The sequence below is a fragment of the Aedes albopictus genome, chromosome 1, assembly GCF_035046485.1.
Source record: "Aedes albopictus strain Foshan chromosome 1, AalbF5, whole genome shotgun sequence".
Lineage (NCBI taxonomy): Eukaryota > Metazoa > Arthropoda > Insecta > Diptera > Culicidae > Aedes > Aedes albopictus.
The window spans coordinates 182,035,252-182,059,070 of record NC_085136.1 but is presented as its reverse complement, the minus strand read 5'-3'; the positions used below and the strand labels follow the sequence as shown (position 1 = coordinate 182,059,070).

At 37.1% G+C, this 23,819-nt stretch overlaps 1 pseudogene; it reads right to left on the bottom strand.

Moving 5' to 3' along the window:
• Positions 1-5,759: 5,759 nt before the first annotated feature.
• The window catches only part of LOC134290155 (histone H3.3C-like), an 18,937-nt pseudogene continuing 877 nt past the window's right edge, over positions 5,760-23,819 (bottom strand).

Genomic DNA, 23,819 nt, shown 5'->3' with positions numbered 1-23,819 from the left:
TCCGCTAAGAATTTCTCCAAATAATTTCTTTAGAAATTCCACCGTATATTCCTGAAGGAATTCCATCGAGAATGTTTCTACAAGTTTTACCAAACAGTGCTCTAAAATTGACGCAGAAAATTCAGAGGAAAGTCTTCTACAGAGTGTCTGAAAGCTCATGTATACATGAATATGACAGTGTGCCATGCGCTGGTTTAAAATGCGTCTCAAGAAAATTTGTGAGATTTGAGATCTTGCGTATGTGCCTCAATGAGACGTCGCGTCTCATTGAGATGTTCGTCAGTTGAAAGCTGATAAAACGAATTGCCCAGATTAGATCCTGTGAACCTGGTCCTACCCCAGAATTGAAGCAGCCACAGCAAGATGGATTATTATCAGGAGAGTCGGTTCCCTTAACCACGAGCGGCAATGGATGCATTATGTACAAGCGGGCAGTTCGAATTTTGACGTTACACGGGGGAAAATCGAGGCAGTTCGGTACCCCATCCGCACTTTTTTGCAGACCATTCGATGGCGCCAACCATTGCTACCCTCACGAAACGTCAAATCGCAACCGATGATAGTATTGTTAGGAGAAAAAAAGTACCTTAGAAGATACTTCCGTTTCCGCCGATTAACAATACTCGGATTGATAAACGTTAGGGCCATTCTCCATCAGCTCAAATGACGCTTCATCCCTCTCGATTGGTCAAACAAAACACGCCCAAAAAATCACCAATCGGAAGCACACGAACTGGGGGGCTGTTCATTAATTACGTAAGGGTTTATGGGGAGGGAGAAGGAGGGGTTTGAGAAATCTTACGCGTCATACAACAATATTTGGGTTCTCAAACAAATAAATTGACGAATACCAACAGCATCAGCACACTCTTACGCAGTCTCCCAAAACATGATGGTCATTAGGCATACTTCGAAAGAAGCATGTCCCAGGATTGTTCATCTTACCACCTTTCCCGTCGTAAAACAAACTTCGGCTTCATTCCATCTACCGCAGCATACTTATGACCCAAACCCCCTCCGCACCCGGAAAACGTCAACCCAGTCCCAACTGAACTTTATTTGTTAATGTGATCATAGTGAAGGATTCGAGAGTGTATCAAGCGGGTGTACCTGGACACCTGGAGCTTGTCTCATTGAGATGTCTCATTGAGACTCGCAATGCTAATGTGATGTGCACCAACATCGCGAGTCTCAAGCTCAAGGAATTTTCATGTGCTCACAGCCAACTTTTCTCAATCTCATATTGAGATTTGTGCGTACATATACTCTTCTAGAAGTTCCTTCGGAAATTTCTCTAGACAGCATCATGTTATTACGTAATACTTAAATCTTAATTTTCGGACCCATCTCCCTCCATGACACATTTTTTGTGTGAAAATCCAGAGTTCCACTCTAGTTTCTCTTGGATTTCCACCGTAAATTTAGAAGTTTAACCGGATTTTTTGTGGGAGCTCCATCAGATAGTATTCCAAGAGTTTTGCTGTGAATACCTGTAGGAGCTCCGCAACACAGATGCTTCATGAATTCTTCTAGGAGATCTTTTGGAAATTCCTCTTGAATTCACAATATTATAGTTACACCGGATATTCCTCTAGAATATATAGTAGGTGGTACACCCAGAGGAGTTTTACCGGGAAATCCTCTGGAAGTTCCACTAAATCCCCTATGTTTCTGGTTCATAGTTTTTATTAATGTTCCACATGAAATTCTTCAAAAACTTTTATTCGATATTTTTTAGGATTTTCATCGGGACACCCTCAAAGATTTCCTACCGAAAATCATCAAGGAACTTCACCATGAGATAATTTAATAATTTGAAAAAAAAAAACACAAGCAAAAAACAGTTCCACCAAGAACTCCTCAAAGACTTCCACAGGAATTGTCCTAAGAGTTCCACCGCTAACTCTTCTAGGGTTTCTACCAAGAATCTCTCTAACAGAAATTTCTTCAGTAGATCTCATTTCGTGCAGTAGTCTCTCGGTAAATTTCTTCGGGCAGTCATCCGAAATATTTTCCACAAATGTTCAATAAATTCCGAAGGAGATCGACCTGACAATTCCTTCAATAGATTCTCTGGGAAACTCTTAGAAAAATTTTCCGCTGAAATTTTAGTTGATTTATCGGTGAATCCGTCAAGGAGGGATTCCCGGATTGACTCCTACAGAAACTCTCGGTACATCTTCTGGAGAAGTTCCTCGTGAAGCTTTTGGAGTAATCCTCAGTATTACTTCTATTTCTAAAGCACGGAAAACTTCATTTTCTATAGTACGGAATCATTTTATAATCAATTCTCTGATCACATAGAATCAAATGACATATTGGTTTCTCACACTTTGCACCTCAAGCGTGAAATGAGGTCAGCTGCTAAATGTCTACTTATATTGTAAAACACAATTTGAGTTTCTCTTATGACCATGGCCTGAATCAAGCGAGATCATCTTTGAACGAACTTTGGTCTGGCTTGCAGTCTTAATCAATTGGCCTATGAATTTATTTTCTTGACTCCAACGTTTGGATCCCAATTTGCAATCATGACAGTCGAAAATCGCAAGACAAGATCGAGATAATTATTTGTTAATTCTTATACCAGAACATTACAAAATATGAATGCAAATCTAAATGTAAATGATTAAAATTGAGCTGCCGAAAGCCTGCATTTGTTGTCAAAATCTGAGAGCAATACAATATGGATTTCTCCGGTGTCCACGTGATGATGATGATCAATATGATCAATATTCATTTGGAGCCGCTATAACCATATCTGCAAAGGCATTCAGCATGACCATGCTGAGGGTCGGGTTCGATTTACTGTCGGCCTAGGAACTTTTCGTAAGGGAAATTACCCTTACTCTCTTGAGCATAGAGTGAAAATGCATGAAGGTTGAGCCATGTGGCGCCGGGTTTTGGAGCGACAACTCTATACAAAGTTCATTGTCGTCACCCAATTAACCACCTTCCGGAATCCATGTAACCCATTCAGTGTTGACCAGACCTGCCCAGAACCCTGCAAAAATGGCCCTTAACAATATGTTTCTCATTTCAGTGAAGTGTGCAGAGAAGTTATGCAATAAAATGCACAAAGGGAATACATTTGTGGATTTTTAAGCACATAGCAACGATGAAAACTAATATTTCGGATATTCCCGATTTCCGGTACTGGTTCTCAATAATTAGTCAATATTAATGTCTATAATCAAAGTCCACGTGAATACCTTTTCAACGATTGTTGGAAGGTCCTGATTACTTGTTGGTTATGGCTTGCCAAAGTTAGGGTCTCAAAAGTGGCATTTTTTTTTTCAATTAAAGCAGATTCCCGTGTGGCCATAGTGGCCTAATCCGGTGGTTTTGAAAACTAGACTTGCTCCCCTTTCATTTGAGCCAAAGAGATCCAAAATCGGACAAGCCACTGATTTTTGCGAGCTGTCCAAAGTTTGAGGTCAAAAATGACCCCAGGGTCTTATTAGAAACTTTTTTTAGTGACTAAGGAAGGTTAAATCATAGCCATAATCTAGGTACATACGAATGGATCTGTCAACTTCAGCTTATTTTTGCGGATATTCATGAAGCCTTTTTGAAGAATTTCCGCAAAATTCTTAGATGACTTCAATCGAAATTTAGATGTTTATTGAAATTGTAGGGTTTGATTTTACTCAGCAAGCTTGCGAACTATCAAAACTGAACCCCAAAACTATAGAATCATTCTTGGAGGAACATAATCGAGAATGTTACGTGGTTGGTCTTAAATTGTTTGAACTATTAAGGATTTTTGAAATATTTTCTCTCCAAATTGATGATGTAATTCGTCACCAAATCCGTAGAATCCTTCAGAAGACATGTGTTGAGAAACTTGTAAGAATTTGCTCTATCTAAAATGAAGTCAAAAATTCCATCGGAAACTTATCACAGATTTCCGCTATAATTACTTCAACAATTTCTAATGAAAATTCGCTAAAACATCATGAAAGCCGCATTGGAAAAAAAAAACTCGGAGCGCGAGCCTTCCCTTATTGAAGTGGCGAGTCAGTGGATGTACGGATGTCAATCGACGGTACCGATATGCGATACATTCGTGTATTCGATATCCCGCCGGAGATTGGTGATGAAAATCTTTCACAAGCAATTAAAGAATATGGGAAGGTAGAGTACGTAGCTAGGGTGAAGTTTCACCGGAATCGTGTCTTGGTCACCTGCAAACTGGCGTACGTAGGTTGGCTCCAGAGGCACGTTCTCCTCCATTTGGGAAATTTGTGCCATACGTGGTGCTTACTTGGATATCAAGACAAATGTTCCTCCATCAATCGTTGTCGCTGTTTGGAAGGTGTTTTACGACGGGTTGAAAGACACATGCTTCTTGTGATAAGCGGTGGGACACCGGAGGGATTCCTGTCCGAAAAAGAAAGTTTTGAATACTATGTCGAAGAGAATGGACACGCCAACCTCGTATGCTGGTATTGTCGCCGGTAAGGAGGTGAAACAAACAGAGAAAGAATCGACGGAAGCCTCAGACGATGACATTATCGAAGTTCTGGAGGAGAGTAATGAATATACGGACACTGTGGATGCGATTCAAATGAAGGAGCAGCATGGCGGAAGCGTGAATACGGTCGATTCGGATAGAGAAAAACGGAGAAAATAGAGTGTGGCAATATTGGAAGGCGTGGCCCAAGCAATTAACGAAGCGATGACTAATCTGCAGGTGAAGCAGCGACGGGCTCAATACGCAGCTTCTGGTTCGGGCTCCAGCTCCGGTTCGAGGACAATCCCAAAAAAAACGTGCTCGAATAACCAAATCTTCTTCTATCTTCTATATCTATATAAATAAAAATGGAATGGTGTTTGTATGTCACGAATAGGCTCGGAAACGGGCCAACGGGTATACTTTTTGCTTTCACTGTTGCATTCGTGCAGTGCTCCGACGTGTTCGTGCGAAAAAAATAATTGAAAAAAGTGTCCGGGAAGGCAAGAAAAACGGGGAAATCTAAAATTGCGTTTTGAGTGGCACTTTGTTATGGAACTGGATGTCAAAAACACAGTAGGCAGGCAGTACGACGTTCACCAGGACAGCTAGTATTGAAATAGTTGTGTATGTAATTTTTAAAACAATGTACTTGTTCAGATAATCTGCTCAGTAGAGTTTTTTTTTTGTCAAACATGAGAGCCATATTAATAAACGAAATGGTTAAAAAAAGATCAGGTGGTTCCGATATTTGTTTAACATTATTTGTGAGGTCGTCAGAAACTCCTTTAGCAATCGCGTGAGAACTTTTTACGCCTCCGTAGATTGCATCAGAGATTTCGATAGAAATTATCTTTAAAACCTTCGCGATAACGATCCCAGAGATTAGGCTACAGATTTGACCAGATATTACTCGACACTTTCTGCTATCAATTCTTCTTGAAAAGTCTCTAAGCAGCGTTTCTCAAACTATGGGTTGCAACACACTGGTGGGTCACGGGATGGATTTTGGTGGGTCGCGAAATCTTAAGCGATATTGCAATAAATGTTTAATTTATTTATGTTTCCAAAGATTTTGTATTAATTCCATGATTTCTTTATTTCTAAAATGTGTGATAGAATATGTAAATCATTAAAGTTGTGTAGTGTCCCACCGATTGTACAGAGTTGGCCTCAAATCCTTCCCAACTAAGTTGAATTATATGGCCAAGTTTCAGGCAATTTGGCTGACAAAAACCCCCCATGACGAAGAGAACAAACCTGCCGATAATACCCATTGTCACCCTATATACTGGACAAAAACCTAATCTAACGAGACGGTAAAGTAGAGGGAACATCGAAAGAGAACGGTGTACTTAGCTTTCATTGCGCTGCGCTGTTGCCGACCGGTTGTCTTTGTTCACACACTCGCAGGGAGGAGTGACGACGCCGATGCTCGGACGACGATGACCAGCCCGCACGCCGGCGGCGGTAAAAACGAACGATAATTTTCTCTCTCTGCGCTCACTGCTGCTGGGTTGGTGTTGGTCGATGATTGCTCACACACGCGTTGACCCGACACTCATCAACGCTATCCAAGTGTGCGCGTAGGGGCCCACCTCGAACGGTGATGGAAAATGCCGGACCACGTGGACGGTCATACGCACGAAAACTGCACTTAACGATGAATAATGGCTCTGCCAATGAAACGACACTTCCAAGCGCGGCTTGGGAAAACCACTGCTCTAGCAAAACGCACTTGCACCTCGAAAAAAACCACTGGAATAGTATAATAACCGAGGAGAAGCCCGGACGCCTGAAACTGACGACTGTCTCGCGTGGTAGCTCGACAACGAATGTCAAAGCATTTTCAACAGTGTAATTTTCCACATGGCTTGGTCAGCCGAAGCAATATCAAGAAATTGACATCAATAACTTGTTAATTTCAAAATTTGTTATTGAAATATTTTATAAATTCACTATTATTAAGTTGTTATTGAAACAATCAAAACGTGTTATTCAACTGGTCTTCCAGGAACATCCTCTCTCCTCTTCTTGGCGTAACGTCCTCACTGGGACAAAGTCTGCTTCTCAGCTTAGTGTTCTATGAGCACTTCCACAGTTTTTAACTGAGAGCTTCCTCTGCCAATGACCATTTTGCATGTGTATATCGTGTGGCAGGCACGAAGATACTCTATTCCCAAGGAAGTCAAGGAAATTTCCTTTACGAAAAGATCCTGGACCGACCGGGAATCGAACCCGTCACCCTCAGCATGGTCATGCTGAATACCCGTGCGTTTACCGCCTCGGCTATATGGGCCCTCCAGGAACATATTTTTGTTATTTTGCCGCTTACACACTTAATTTAATTTGCCGAGCCCGGCAAAATGATTCGCCGAGAATCCAACAGCTGAGAGTTTGGTAAAAATCTCGGTAAAAGTTCAAATTGCCGACTAGTCTGCAAACTTGACAAAGATCAACTGTCAAACTTTGACGAATGGTTCGGTAATGCATTGCCGAGAACTTCGGTATAATTGTTTACCGAAATTCAGTAAATGTTTGTTATCTTTCATGCTTATTGATAAAACGAAATAATAATAAATAAATAAATAAATAAAACGAAAATGATGATTAGGTTAACCATTTTAATCATGTTGGATTTTTTCTATCGTATCTTTAACTGTACATCAATGGTAAAACATAATATGTAGCACTTCCACGCCCCCCCCCCCCCCCCCCCCGCCCCCTCCCACCAAGTCACTTCTGCCTACTCCTCCTCCATGGATACGCCGGGCCAGCTGGATGTCCGTCGACATGATGGTGACGCGCTCGGCGTAGATCGCACACAGATGGTGTCCCCGAACAATCCACCAGGTTTCCTGCAGGGCAGTAACGGCGGCACTTTGGAAACGCATATCTGTCTTTCAAAACCTGCACAATTTCACGCTCCAAGCGCTGGAACGGCAACTTGCGGAGGGAACAGCAACTCGGTGGACTTTTGTTAGCGACGGTTTTCTCGCAGAACTACCATTCCCGGCCGGTGACGATGCTGCATTTCCACTCCGCCGGTCGAGGGAGCACTTTTATGGGTCTTTGTGACCAGCTGCTTACGGGGAGCCTTTTCTTAAGTGGATTTACGAGCGGCTTATTTGGTACCTATGGACCATTTTTTCTTCTGTCCGGCAGCAAACAAACAGGCACTTTGATGCGAGGTTCCGGCACTCCTCCTGCAGCGCTGCATCTCCAAAATAACAAACTAAGAAGGATAATTAAGAAAGGGATCCATTAATTAATGAATGAATGAATTAATTTATGAATTTAATTGCTTTACTTACGAGAAAATCGCTGAAGTGATCGCTGAATCAAAGAAGTGATTCGCTTCAAAGAATCCTTTTTTGAAGATGGCACCCGGCAACGTGCTTCGTTTTCATTTTTGACAGATGCGGTTTACCGAAACTCAGCAACATGATTAGATTGCCGATTGCTGTGGCAAAAAAGTTTGCCGAGATTCAGTAATGAACGTAAATTACTGAATTTCGTCATTTTTGATAAGTTATTTGTGGCGAACTGTCAAATTTTAACGACATTTCAGTTAAAATGTTCTTTACCGATTGAGTTCGTTATTCGTTTTTACCGAGATCAAATTTGGAGATTAAGTGTGTATGACAGACTAGTTTATAACATGATATGTTACACGAAAAAAATCGACACATATTATTTAGTTCGGAATACATATTTTGAATCGACATCACATTATTTAGTTCGACACACATTATTTAGTTCGGAATACATATTTTTAATGTTGAATGTACTGTCTGTGATCTAAAATCGGTTCTGGAACAATAAATTTACGTTGAGTTCAAGTTTTTGTTTGCAGTTTGTATTTTCAGTTGAATTTACACACCCAGTTTTGTCGTTAGAATTACCAAATTTCGACACGATCTCAACCAACGTTTGGAAATCTCCACCGATTTTTTTGTTAATTTTCACCGAACTTTGATAAAGCTTCACTTTGGTATAATTCGGTAATCTGAACTTTGACAGCATTTAAAACAAATAAATATTGCGCATTTCCCACCCAACTGGACCCTTTTCGCAGTTAGTATAAGTGCGGGATTGTGAATAAAACTGCGATTTTGCATCGAATCGTTTCGATGTCTTCTGCGCACTTATTCAGCACATTGTAATGCATAAGTGCGCAGAAGAAACCGACACGATTCGATGCAAAATCGCAGTTTTATTCACGATTCCGCACTTATACTAACTGCGAAAGGGGTCCAGTGGGGTGGGAAATGCGCAATAAGATATTATAATAAAATAGAAGTGAAATATCCGACATTTTCAGCTCAATTATTTCGATGCACCTTAAAATTTACGCAAGAGAAAACATAATACAAAATGAACGATTGGATTTCCTTTAGTCTGAAAGTAAATTTTAAAGTTATGCTTTAGCAGAAATAAATTTCCTCTATGTTTTGTCATGGTTACATTGTATTTTAATTAGATTGACTAGATATGATCAATAAAATTAACTTATATTCTTAGATAGGTGACTTCGAATACTTTGACCCATTCTCACCCCCTCTAAGGGGTGAGATTGGGTCAATTTTCAATCATTTGTAGTTTAATAAGTAATTCATATAATGTGATACTTTCTTGCTAAACTTTCATTACCACATAGAAGAGTATACATACCAAATAAAAAGTTATTCCGACTTCAATTGCATTCGTTATTTAACAAACAATCTTTGAGTATACTTTTTTGACCCATTCTCACCCCCAACGACGGTATTTGCGGTGCAAGTTAAGGGAAAGATGAAACATGATCGATGAGATTTGAATTACCTCATGACAACTAAAATGCAGTGTCATTAATTGGCTCGGTAGCTTAGTTGGAAAAGCACTTGTCTAGCGAATAAGGGTCGTGAGTTGAAATCTCACCTGAGTTGTGGATTTTTTCGGAATTTCACTAATAATTTATCCATCTTTTTTCACACACATATGTTGAGTTTCATTAAAAATCATTAATTGACCACACGGATTGGTATACCGAAGACTTTATCCTTATGTCAAGAAAAACCTGTTTGAAACTTTAATCGCGATTTTCTCAGTTTCAAGTTTTTCAACATGGGGCTACTATGCGTAGAACGGCAGTTAGCGCATTCAATAAAAATGTTTAAGCTCATTTTTAAGTTACTCTTTTATAACACGGCTACTTCGGAGGCCATACTGAAGCGACCTAACAAAATAAGTTTGTCCAACAAAACATGTCATTGAAAGGTAATGCCTCAATAAGTTTTTTTATCTGTATTAACGAGATTTTTAGCTCTAGGCTAGTTCATCTCGGGACCCACGCTTTACCTCCCTTCCGAAGGAAGAACTCACATTTTGCAAGTTTGTCGGGAGTGGGATTCGATCCCAGGTTCTCGGCGTGATAGTCAAGTGTTCTAACCATCACACCAGGTCCGCTCCACAGACCTCAATAAGTTAATAATATCAAACCAAGATATAAAAACAGATTTTGTGATTCCGTTGTTTTGGTATTCTCCTCTGCTCGGGTAACACTGGCGTGATAGCATAATTAGCTGACAATTCGTCTAGCAGACCATTTACATGATGCTAGTTGTGTAGTACAATCTAACGAGCCTGGATAAAAAAAGAGGAGAAACGTCAAAATTGGAACAGTCGATTTGCTGTCACCCCCATAGTTCCAATCGAGCAGGAGATCTGTCAAAACGACAAGGATTCGCCATTTTGGTATGCTCGAGACACTTTAGTACAATCTAATATCCTTATTATTGTCAACTAGTTTTTCACCAAATTCAGAAGCTTCTGAATTTGTTATGGTTATTTTATTGTCAGCTAAAAAATGTTTACATTACGCTAAATTGACGCCAATACTGCTCGAAAATGAATTGTCACGCAGAATCAGCAAATATCAGGCCAAACATGTCTAAAGGTCCAATCTGCAAAAGAGAGGCTCTCTTCGGTTTCTCTCTCTTTCGTTAATATCTCAGCTGTTTATTTGTATTTTGATTGCCTCCTTACATTGAACGATGGTCAAAACCATTGTCTTTTGATTTGTACTGCAAAAATAGTTGAAAATTGTACCATTACACTGCAATAATTGAAAGAGAAAGCAAACAAAGAGAGCCTCTCAAATGCAGATAGGACCTATTGAAATGTTTGGCCTGATATGTAAACGGGCCATAAGAGAGATAGAGCTTTTGGTGCGAACCGTTTTGACACTTGTTTATTTACATTTTGTATGGCGCACAACTCGGCGCATGGGTGGCCGGCGCGCAAGTTTTTGGTCAGTATGCGAATTTCAGAAGAGATTCTCATATAGCAGGAAATTGTAATGTGCTGGTGCAAATCTAAGCCCAGATAGAGGCTTGCAGCAAAAACCTAACCTCATCGAATTCTCATACGATTAAATACAAATTTTGTAACATTGCCAACATTTTTTTATGGCAAGGACGGCTTTATGGACCGACGCCGAAGGAAAGAGAAAAAAGGAGATAATGATGACGTCAGTGTGCAAGTTCTCATTCTGATTCAGGGGCTCAACATCTGTCAGAGACACATAAGTCTAGCGTAACATGTGATAAGGGCCTAAGTCGAAAATGTAAACAAACGAGATTTTCCGTTATTCCTATCAAGTTTCACGTAATCTATCGATACACTTCCTCATCCACGCCAAAAACCCATTTTAACATGACTTTTTTGATGATTTTTCAAAAGGCCTAAGTAAAATCATAGTTGCTTTTGGGCCTAAGTCGAAGTAAAAAGGCCCAAGTTGAACTAGTTCTCAATTTTACTTAGGCCCTTTGGCACATTACTTGGATTTTTCATGGTTTCATCATTTCTGATTCTATCTTGCATAATCACGTAAAATATAAGAAAACTTATGCAAACTAACTAATTTTTACTCAAAATAAGCTCAATTCAAAAGGGCCTAAGTCGATTCATAGTTGCTCATAGGGCCAATGTACTAGGGCCTAAGTCGTTTGCTTATTATCAAAAGGCCAGAATCAAAGAAAATTTTCGAAAGGGCCAATGTCCGTTGCTGTTAGAAAATTTAATTTTTATACGAACTTCAATGTAGTATGCTATTTTTGGCGCTAGACAGCATGTAGGGAGCAGTCATACGCATCATTTGCTGCATAAGTGTAACTAATACAGTGTTTGATTTCTAAATACGGTTTATGAATATACATGGAAACCTTCTCAAGCAGATTTCTCAATGTTTACATTTTGGACTTAGGCCCTTATCACATGTTACGCTAGAAGTTTACTTTGAGACATACCAAACAAAAGCTGTGTAATTACACTTCCCGCATAAACCCATAAGACGTGCTTAACCACCCATTCGGGATACAATTCAAACAGTATGCGGTATTGTTAAACCGTCTACATTACGGTCCGTATATGGTGTTGATTTATTATGGATGTCTTCCATTTGTATCATGAGTAATTAAGTCTAGTACTTGGATGGCTATTTTAAAACAGTAACACCTGCGCTTCTCATATTTAATAGACATATAAACATTATAAACTATATGCATTGTATTTCTTTCTACAGCTGGTTGCGAAAATGGCTGCTCACGTCACGGACAGTGTACGTTAGAAGATGGTGAATATCATTGTGTATGTATCGAAGGCTGGGCTGGAAATGATTGCTCCATTGCTTTGGAGATGAGCTGCAAAGATAACATCGATAATGATAACGGTAAGTCTATATCCCTTTCGTGATGAACCAACACAATTGTGCTATAGGGTAAGTGATCCAATTAATTTATTATCGATTTTTGTGGCTTAACCAGTCGAGTGGAAGTTTTACTTGATTCCAAAAGCAAGACTTTACAAATATTGCGCGCTTCGCCGTAGATTCTCGCGCAAAAATGGGCAAGATCGCTCATAGATCATCGCCAGTATTTCAAATCATATTCGTGCCTTCTACAATAAGTGCGGAAAACATGCCGAAGCGACCAAATGCAGCTACGCACATCTATTAGCGTTTTCGAATGGCTTTGCGCGATAATTTTTATTGCAACGAATAATACTGGCGTGAGTGAGAAATGAACAAATTGGAGTGAAATTTACGAAAAAGTTACTCCGTCCTCTCGGTGAGTCCGAGTAACGTTTTCGCAAATTCCACTCCAATTTGTCCATTTCTCACTCACACCAGTATTTGTAAAGTCTAGCATTTGGAATTTAGTACAATTGTGCTTTTCAGCAATAACAGTTTCGTATATATTTCCATCTGTTTAGTCTTTGTTGTATGTTATATAAACTATTTTAGTAATTGACATATTTTGCATGTATAAATACTTGAATGTGAGCAAACAAACTATTGTTTACGTTTTATGTGAGATTTACCAGAACAAGTTAACCCTCTAATACCCAACCCCGCCTTTAGACGGGGTATAGTTTGAGCATTTTTGTAATTTTTGTTTCGTGGAAAATCATTTTTTTATATTTTTGGCTGATATTTAGGACTGTTTTGTATATCTCAAAATGGTTTTTGGTGTATTTTAAAGCGTATTTACATTTTTAAAAAATCATTGAAAAATTGATGTTTTAGTCACCTTTTAGAAGTCATTGTTTATTTTGTATTAAATCGCTAGAATTGACATATTTTAAATTTTTCCCAAATCATTCTATCCTAGTTTAATAGTTTAAGGGGATCGAATACACTCTAAAATTATTTTCCTTAAAAATACACGGAAAATAAAATTTTCAGTGAAAAAAAAATTAAAATAAAAATATTTCAACAATAATCATATAATCTCAAAATGTTTTCATCTCAAAAAATCCGTACCCCAAATAGGCTTCCAGGAAAAATATAAAAGTGTGGGAATGTTCAAAAATAAAAATTATAAAAATCAGAAACTGAAATTCACGAAATCGAGAATTAAAAGGAATCATCTTTCAAAACATGTTTAAATCGATTTTAGATGACGAAAAATGATATTTAGATCAAAATAAAAAATTTGGGTATTAGAGGGTTAAATAAAAAGTGGAGAAAATCCGTAAATCATGAAAAAAAAAAATTATCTGTCGCATATTTTTAATTTTCGATTCATCTAGGTAGGCAAAGCTAGTAATCGAAAGCTTAAGAGTAGTGCTTCCAAATTAGGAACAACAATGTTTTTTTTTGTTGGGGAATCGAAAAATTCTGAAGGGCCATAGTTGAGCCATTTGTATGGACATTTCACATTTTGCGCTCTGCCCGAAAAGGATATACCTTGTGGACAAACGTCTTGAAATCCTATTTCAATGTTGCACGTTGCATCTAAACCTCAATTGCACAAATCTCAAGATACACATTAACAACGATAAAGTATTTTTTTGTTTTTTTTAGAGTGACCCTCCGCTCTCCCCTACACCAAAAAGCTCCGTAGTGAGCTCCCTGGTAGTGGACACTCTGTTCTCAGTCAACAGGCAACACAACAATTAAAATAACAAAACAACTTTAATTTAAATGGCTGAGAATAATAAAAAAAATGACATCTAATAAAAGAACGAAATAGCAAAATAAAACATTAATGTGCTTCTACAGCGTGTAGTGGACTAAATGTGTAGTGGACTAAGGGCCGATTTCTTCACCCTGGCTAACCAGTTAAGCCGAGGTGAAGAAATCGGCCCTAAGCGTCCTTTTAAAGAAGCACGAATATAAACTATAAACTAAAGTTTCACTTATTCTAACATATCATATAATTGAGCGATTCCACGAACAAGTGAGAAATTTCTCCAGTTTTTATTTTTTTGTATTTTTTGATTTGCATGAAACCTTGCATACAAGTTTTTGGGGAACAAAAACGCCGTTTTGCATACTTGGTTCGCCATTTTGAATCTAGCCTTACTTATGAGAAGGGCCTATGAAAAATGCACATGATATCTTCAAAAAACTGTATCTCGAAAACGGTTTGTCCGATCGGTTTGGTGTCTTCGGCGAAGTTTTAGACAATTGTTGGTGCTATATGGAGAAAATATGCACGGTAAAAAAAAAATGTTTGGTTTTTGTGATTTGAACTAAAATATAGATTTTCCCTCAAAAGTGACATGTCAATATTTTTTTATAATCCTTATGTTATAGCTGACTGTAAATGCTATCTAGTGCATAGTGGGTTGTTCTGGAGAAAAATAGGTTACAATGAAAAAAAAATGTTTTAAAAAATTACGGTTTTCAAAAAAAGCTATTAAGTAAAGTCAAAAAAGTTTGTCGCCCTAATTTTATAAAAGTACCGTAAACTGGGGTGTAGTTGATCAGTGGGGTGAACCTGATCATTCAATTATCCGCGGATATTGACTTTCAAGAAAGCAACAATCTATGTCAACCATTCGCAATCCATTGGCGTATCATCAAAATGGAATGGTAACTTCCTTGAAAGTCGATATTCGTGGGTAATTGAGTGATCAGGTTCACCCCACTGATCAACTACACCCCAGTTTACGGTACATCAAATTTGCAAGAAAAAAGTACTTCGGTAACATTTTTCTAAGATGCACCGTTTAGAAGATATTACTAATTTAATATTGATTTTTTTGATAACTTAATAAGTTTTAGCCCTTTTTGGATGTACTCCATGTTTCTCCAGTTTCAAAAGTATTTTTTCGGAAAGATTGGAAAATTTTGAGTTAAAATGACACTGACAGCTTAAAGATTTGAGTGAAATTCTCTGCCTTTAAAGTATTTTGAAAAAGTTACAAAATCCCACTATCAGGAACAATGATTTCTTCCAGTGGTTTTTGGTGTATTGTGTTGAAAATGTGCATTCAACTCTTGCATATCGCAAGCTCCTCAATTAGCAAGATTCAAAAGAGCGAATAAGGCTTATTTCAGAGGTGGTATTTGTGCGCAATAAAAAATAACATTATATTTTGTACATCAGTTTATTTTTATTCCTGTATTTTTATCAAATTATTGTTTACACAACTTTCTTAAGAATATCGAATATTTTGGCATCATTGTCAGGACAGTTTGAATAAAGCTTTGCCTTTATTGTATTTACTGATAGAGGAAAAAATGAGTGGGATTTTTGAGTTCCTTGAATTGTTTTTGAATTATTATATTGATTACACTAGTTTACAAAATAAAACGAAAGTCGTGAACTTCTGTCAACGACCAAAATTTTTGAAGCACAATTTGAAGCTGATTTCGAAATCGTGCTTAAAAAATTTTTAAGTAGAACAGTTTTTGAGTTTTAACTCAATATCGAGTTTTACAACTTTTTAAAATATGGAATTTTCTAAAATTCAAATATATTGCGTTTTGTTTAACCAAATCTAAATCTTTTCCCATAAATTAAAAGCTGAACATAATACCATTCGATCATCTGAATGCAGGTTTTGTATCAGGTTGATGAATTTTATGATATTGACGAGTTTTGGGGACAATCTCCTTAAATTTTAGCAAAATTTCCAAAAATATGTGAGGAAATGTATTTTTTTTTCAATAAAAAAATAAAACAATTGAAATAGTTATTTATGCAACAAGTTGCAAAATGATGATTTTTTCAGCACGAGTTGTACATTTATCCAACGAGGCTTGCCGAGTTGGATAAATACGACGAGTGTTGAAAAAATCGAGTTTTGCAACGAGTTGCATACAACATTTTTTGTAATTACGAAAAAATTCCCGTTCCGGATAATCTATCTAGCTACACATACATGAAATCAGGAGGAACCACGTGGAAGCATCCATGCGCACCGACGCAGGTTTTTGTTCGATCAGGTAGGCTGTGGTGTAGAAGGTGTCACAAATTTTCAAGTTCCCGTCTTCGTCGTCGTCGTCAATCAGCAACATGAGAAGGAGCAAAAGTAGCTTCTGCTGCTGCTTCTGCACTTGATCAGCGGCCCGAATCGGAACGTGAATAGTCCTGATTTGGATTCGAGCTGCTAATTGGATGTAGGAGCAACAGCTGTATCTACGGAAAACGCGGTAGTGAGCAAAATGTATGTGCTGATAAAAGTGCCGAAAAGTGTTACTTTTCAGCACTTTTAAGAGTGCCGAAAAGTAGTACTTTTCGGCACTTTTGTTTTAGTGGAGAAAAGTAGGCCGTTTTATCGTTGCAACCGCGAGTGAAAAGTAGGGCAATAAGCAACGTAATTACAAAAAATTCTTTCTCGACGTTTATTTGACATATCATATGTAGGCAAGTTACAGTAAAAAGTTCAGCTCAATCGGAGCATTGATTACGGAGAATGAGATGTGTGAAGTGAGGGACTTTGCTTAAAAATAGAACAAAAAGCTATTTCAAATCATCAACCTTGTATGAAAAGTCGAAAAAAATTCCGCTCTATTGTAATTTTTTTCCTTCGCGTTTTCGAACGCAGGGCATGATTGTACACCAAAAACGATCATCAGCTTACCGAGTTCAAAAATGCTGTAAACTAGTGTTATTTAGCTGCAAAGACATATTTTCGTATTCTTCTGTAGTAGAATAACAAAATGACAACTTTGTAAGTTCTTCTTCTTTTCGTTTGTTTGCCCAATTAAACAACTCTCTTGCAGTCTTTATCGGGTTTTCGCGTTCTTTGGCTAAACTTGCTCTGGTAGCCATGCGTTTTATCGTACCTCCAATAGCATCGCATGGACCTTTTCCGTGCGATGTTGCAAAGAAATGCCATTCAGCGTCAATTCCATACTTTGACTTAAACTTACAAAGGCTAGAAATGTTTTTTTCGGTTTTTATACTGTGAAGCAGCACCAGCTGACATAAAATAAATTTTTTTCATGTTTTTATTTTGATCAACTTGTAAAAAGTTTATCATTTTATCAATAAACAAATTAACAGCGACTGAATTATGTCTTAGTTTTTCTGAAATTATAATGAAGCTAAAATGTTTAATTTGCATATTTTCAGTATAATATATTACGAAAGGACGGATTGTGGCCTGTTGAACGTTCCAATGGTGTGATTGAACTTCATCCTGCAAAACGAAGCTGTAATTTTCAGAAAAATCACAAATAGCTAAAAATTCACCATCTTGCAAGTTTTGTTTTGTAGTTTTCAAAAAATTGGATTGTTCGGTTTTTACAAAATCATGCGGAATCAAACTTTCTAATTTTGAGCTGAAAAATGTAACAAAGTCATCGGTTTGCTTTACAATAGTTTCTAAATCACATCTGTCAGTGGTAACCCATTGTTCGAATGAAAGCTTTTCAACAAAGTTTTCTTCCAGTTGTTTCAGTAAACTGTCTTATAAAACTGAGGTATCTGGGCAGTTTTTACATCTTCGTAGATGGCAATGAGTTGTCTTATTTTCGCAAAATAATCTATTCGTTAATGTTTTTAGATCATTCATGACATTGTGTTTTTTTAAGCTATGTAGAATTAAATTGACATTTTCATGCGTAGTGCAAACGCAAATATTATGTGTTCCTGTGATAGTCAATAGTTTACATTGCCTTGGCCGGAGGCTTGCAAATGATGAAAACCCTGTTTTTACATTGACGTACATTTCATTGAAGCGATTAAAAGCTTCTCTCAATGTCATCATTAACAATCTTTTCTGAACAGCTAATCTCTTATTTCCTGTCTTTACGCTAACAAAATCTCTTTGGCCTGGCATTGCACGGCTTATATCATCGTCCTCAAAAAAAATCAAAACCAGTTCTTTTGTTTCATTACTCAAAGCTTTTCCAGAGCTTGAACTTTGAGATGAATCTAATACATTATCTCTTTCCTTTCTTGCATCTGATGCTATATTTCTACTAGTTTCAAATTCGTCTACAATTTTTTGTACTGACCATGATTTTGGTAACAATGATAAAATTGATAGTTTTTCTTGCCTTGTGGCTGAATATTGCCTTGTGCCAATATATTCGATATTGTTAAGAAAGTTGTGTAAACAATAATTTGATAAAAATACAGGAATAAAAATAAACTGATGTACAAAATATAATGTTATTTTTTATTGCGCACAAATACCACCTCTGAAATAAGCCTTATTCGCTCTTTTGAATCTTGCTAATTGAGGAGCTTGCGATATGCAAGAGTTGAATGCACATTTTCAACACAATACATCAAAAACCACTGGAAGAAATCATTCTTCCTGATAGTGGGATTTCGTAACTTGTTTTTCAAAATACTTTAAAGGCAGAGAATTTCACTCAAATCTTTAAGCTGTCAGTGTCATTTTAACTCAAAATTTTCCAATCTTTCCGAAAAAAATACTTTTGAAACTGGAGAAACACGGAGTACATCCGAAAAGGGCTAAAACTTATTAAGTTATCAAAAAAATCAATATTAAATTAGTAATATCTTCTAAACGGTGCATCTTAGAAAAATGTTACCGAAGTACTTTTTCTTGCAAATTTGATGTACTTTCATAAAATTAGGGCGACAAACTTTTTTGACTTTTCTTAATAGCTTTTTTTGAAAACCGTAATTTTTTAAAAATTTTTTTTTTCATTGTAACCTATTTTTCTCCAGAACAACTCACTGTGCACTAGATAGCATTTTCAGTCAGCTATAACATAAGGATAATAAAAAAATATTGACATGTCACTTTTGAGGGAAAATCTATATTTTAGTTCAAATCACAAAAACCAAACATTTTTTTTACCGTGCATATTTTCTCTATATAGCACCAACAATTGTCTAAAACTTCGCCGAAGACACCAAACCGATCGGACAAACCGTTTTAGAGAAAAAAATTTTTGGAAGACATCATGTGCATTTTTCATAGGCCCTTCTCATAAGTAACGCTAGATTCAAAATGGCGAACCAAGTATGCAAAACGGCGTTTTTCTCCCCCAAGACTTGTATGCAAGGTTTCATCCAAATAAACATACATGAAAATTACTCGTTGCTGAAATGATATGGAACCGCTCAATTAACAAACTATCTTTAAGTTGTTTATGACGGTTAACATATAAATAAACGAAAATAAAGAAAGGATGAAAGTTTAAAGCAAGAGGTGTAGTATTTAAAAAAATTTGAATTTGAAATGCTGACGAGCAGTTATCGTCTGTATATCTCTGGGTAGCTTATTAAATTCAGATGGCCCGACAAAAGTAAATCGGTTTTGATAAAAAATCGAATAGACACGTGACCGTGAGAGATGACCAACTTGCCTAGTTTAGTGCAGCCAAGGTACCATATTAATGAATTAACTACATCGGCTGTTTTCCTACTCTCCGCATCGACCAATGTGGCGCTTGTTTCTATGCGCGAAAAATCGCTAAAAGTAAATCGTAATAATATTGTATGGCGAATAGCATCTAAAGGCAAATTTATCGAAGTGGAATACATTATTCGAAAAAATATTTGGTAGTGGTTGTGCACAATGGTTACTTGACTACTATTAAGCCTACCAAATATTTTTTCAGTAAAAGCTTTCTATTTCAAGTAATTCAAGTTTAGATGTTTTTCACCATACAAAATAAAATAAATTTACTCCTGCTGATCAACTGTGGGTGTGCGCCAAGCGGGTAGTCCATTGCTAAATTGCTCTTCACACATGCCTTGTATTGGTAAGATTTTATGAGGAAAATCTGAATATAACCGAACGGATGGAAACAGAAACGGTAAATTATAAATTAATTTGATTAATCGATTTTGTAATACCTACTTGTAATTTTTTCAGTTTTGATTTACAAGCTCTTCCCCAAGCAAAAACCAAATAGTTGAAATGAAAATGAATATGAGCGTAGTAAAACATAAGCAAAGCTCTTCGAGGAATGAAGCTACTAACTCTTCTCAATATTCCACACATTTTCGAAGCTTTTCGCTCAACTTCCTTGATATGTTGATTCCATGATAATGTACAGTCAAGAACAATACCTAAATATTTTAAAAAATCTACTCTTCCGATGACGTTAGTACCCATCAATAAATCTGGTAGATTCGGAAGCACTTTCTCGGAGGATCGAAACATCATATATTTTGTTTTTTTTTTTTTCAAGTTCAGTGAAATTAAATTATAGGAAAAATATTCATAAAGAAATTGTAAATCACTACTCATGCTTGAAATAATCGATCTTGGATCAGCGTTGGGATAGAATAAAGCCGTATCGTCGGCAAATAACCTTGGAGTACTCACAAGACGAATTTTGCTAATGTCATTTATGTACATCAAAAACAGTAACGGCCCAATGTTGCTTCCCTGAGGGACACCAATATGTATTTGCTTCATTGAACTGGTAACACCATCATTTGTAAGAAACTGAGTTCTATTATTTTAGTAGCTACTAATGATTCTGTTTGCAACACCTCTAATGCCATATTGCTCTAATTTTTGCAACAAAATACTATGATTTAAGGTGTCAAAAGCCTTGTTTAAGGACAAACGTTTTGAAATCCCGCTTTAACAGTGCATCAAAACTTCAGGCGCATAAATCTCAAAAAACAGGCTTCAAACAATAATGCATTTTATTATTCTCTTCTTGCTCACTTGTAATAAACTTAAAATTAGAAGCTCAGGTGCGCTGGTTTTGTTTACGAAGAGTTTTGTGCCCTCAAAATCGTCAGTAGGTGCCAAAGTCGGCCATTGTGGTGGCCATTTTGGGATTCTAACAAGTCTGTCCTTAAATCTAAAAATAAGGCACCAACGTATTTCTTAGAATCAGTCTCCTCTAATATTTTATCAACTAATTCTGCTATGACAATTGTGGTGCTGCTCCCATTGCGAAAGCCATATTGCATACTGTACAGAGTATTATGTATGTCCAGGAAATTCAATGAGCGGTTTACTAGTAATTTTTCAAATATTTTGTTGAAAATCGAAAAAGTCGATATAGGCCGGTAGTTAACTACTTGAGAGGAATCTCCTGACTTAAATATTGGAGTTACTTTGGCTGTTTCAAGACAATCCGGGTAGAAACCTTCTTGAATCATTAGATTGAAGGACAACATTCTTGAGAAAGTTGAAAAATTGTTTTTAATGATTTTTGCAGGGATTTGATCAGGGCCAGGACTTCATTTTCTGAGGCTGGATGTAGGTAAATTGAATGGGCATTTGGTTCTGGTTTTGTTCTTACTTAGGGTAAAAGGGTATAATACGCGCCACCGGGGCAAAACGCCACCCTTTATTTTCTAGCGATTCAAGCGCTTTTTGCATGCGAGATCGATTGGAAATCTTAAATATATTGATGACTAATTGCCATAAAGCTGATCCGTTAGTTGATTGGTATAGAAAAACAATAAATATATCAAAAAGTCTGAAATCGAGGCTTTTGGCGTAATATTTTACCTCTTGCAAGCTGGCTTCATTGTAAACGAAGCCAGTTCTGTTTGCTTATGTTATTCTGCAACTTTTATGCAGTTAATCACTTGTTAAAAGGCCCTCCTAGGATAAGCATGTGGTAGAATTATCCCGTGGAACAGTTTTATCACGGGGCTGGACGTTTTTCTTTTGATGGGGCGTATTGCCCCGTTTGTTTTGATAAGGTAAATTTTGGAACGTTTTCGGAAAACGTTTCAAAGCTTCCATAGCCGCCCCTCCAGAGGTAAAGTTCTCATGCAACACTTTACTGACTTTAGAAACAACGATTTGCAGTGGACAATAGATGGAATAAGGCGCCAATTTTAGATATATTGCCATTTCTGCTTAGAGGGGGGCATATTATACCTGTTTACCCTACTTGGCGTAAGTCTAAAATAAAAAGATTCGTTGCACTGGTGCCGGTTTTTATGAGATTGGTGCCCTTAAAATCGTAGTACTTACCTTCAAACGAAGTACTAGATTTTTTCTCGTTATTTTTTTTAGTTTTAGTAATACAATTTTTAATACAACCCAGTCAACCAATGATCGTATAAAATGTTGAATAAGATGTTAAAGTTGAGACGATATGCGTACATTTTACATGCGCCTAAACGGAGGCATGCACGCATATGTCCTCCACTTTATCATCTTATGCAACATCTTATACGATTAGTGGTTGTCTGGGAGGTCTTCAATGCGAAATTTTGCCCCATACCGTGTGCGCACCTAACTTTGCGCATTTTTGCAAAATAGCAAAAAGAAAACTTAATGTCAATATTTTTTATAGTTTAATCATTGCACTAGCATTGTGTAAACATTAACATTTTTTGAGAAATGTTTAATTGTTATAAATCTTTGTTGATTAATAAACAAAAACACACAAAAACGCCAACATTTGCATCACTTAACACGGGCACCAAGAAGTAACTCTACTAAAAAAACAACATTTTCCTCGATAAAACTGTGCAACGATAATTAATTATGCAATTAATTGACAGAAAAGATGATATTCTAATAAAATCAATCACAGTTCGTGATAAATTTTCCATTTTTATGAGAAAATAGGGGTGCGCAATGTTTTGGAACCATTTGCACTGTGTTCCCAATGGACTACCCGCTTTGCGCGCAGCCACAGTTGATCAGCAGGAGTAAATCAATTTAATTTGGTATGGCGAAATGCATCTAAACTTGAATTACTTGAAATACAAAGCTTTTCCCGAAAAAATATTTGGTAGGCTTAATAGTGGTCACCATTGTGCACAACCATTACCAAATATTTTTTCGAATAATATGTTCCACTTTGAAGAATTTGCCTTTAGATGGTATTCGCCATACAATATTTTTGCGATTTACTTTTAGCGATTTTTCGCGCATAGAAGCTAGCGCCACATTGGTCGATGCGGAGAGTAGGAAAACAGCCGATGTAGTTAGTTCATTGTTGCGCACTTTCAGTAAATGAATATTGCACGTGAATACATGATCTATGAATCATTTACATGTTATGTAACACTAGTACTGACAATTTCAGGCCTCCCGCTCCACCATGTAGCAGAGTTTGTATAGAAATTAGTAGAAAAAATGTATGAACCGCAGCTCTATGGCAGGAACTCTCTATCTATAGTGTGACGTAATTTGTGAGTAACCCTTCATATGGCTTTTCCAGTGGTCAAAACTAGGGACGATTCAAATGTTACGCCATTTTTCAGGATTTTAGGCCCCCTGCCCCTCTTGTCACGCTTTATCGCTTACCTATACCCTCAAAGTAGGGTCATTAGCCTATCGTGTGAGGAAGTTGTTCATGAAATGTATTTTTTAGAACGACACGAGTTTGATATTCTTAACTGCACAAAGTTTGCGGTACTTTGAGCAAAAGTTCGCATTATGCGGGCATAATTCTTTCTGTTCATGGCGTTACGGTCCAACTGGAAAACGACCGAGTTGTCAGCTTTTGTATACAATGTATCTTTTGGAGACTCCCACAACTATTAACTAAGAGCTGTCCTTTGCAGCATTACTAAAGTTTTTCAAAATACATTGTGGGGTAATCATAGAGATACGTGTTGTACAAAATACATAAAAAATCAAATATACAGCAAAACTAATATATATTCCGCCATTCCATAGAAAAACGATATAGTGCAACTCCGATTATCGCGAAACATGGGGG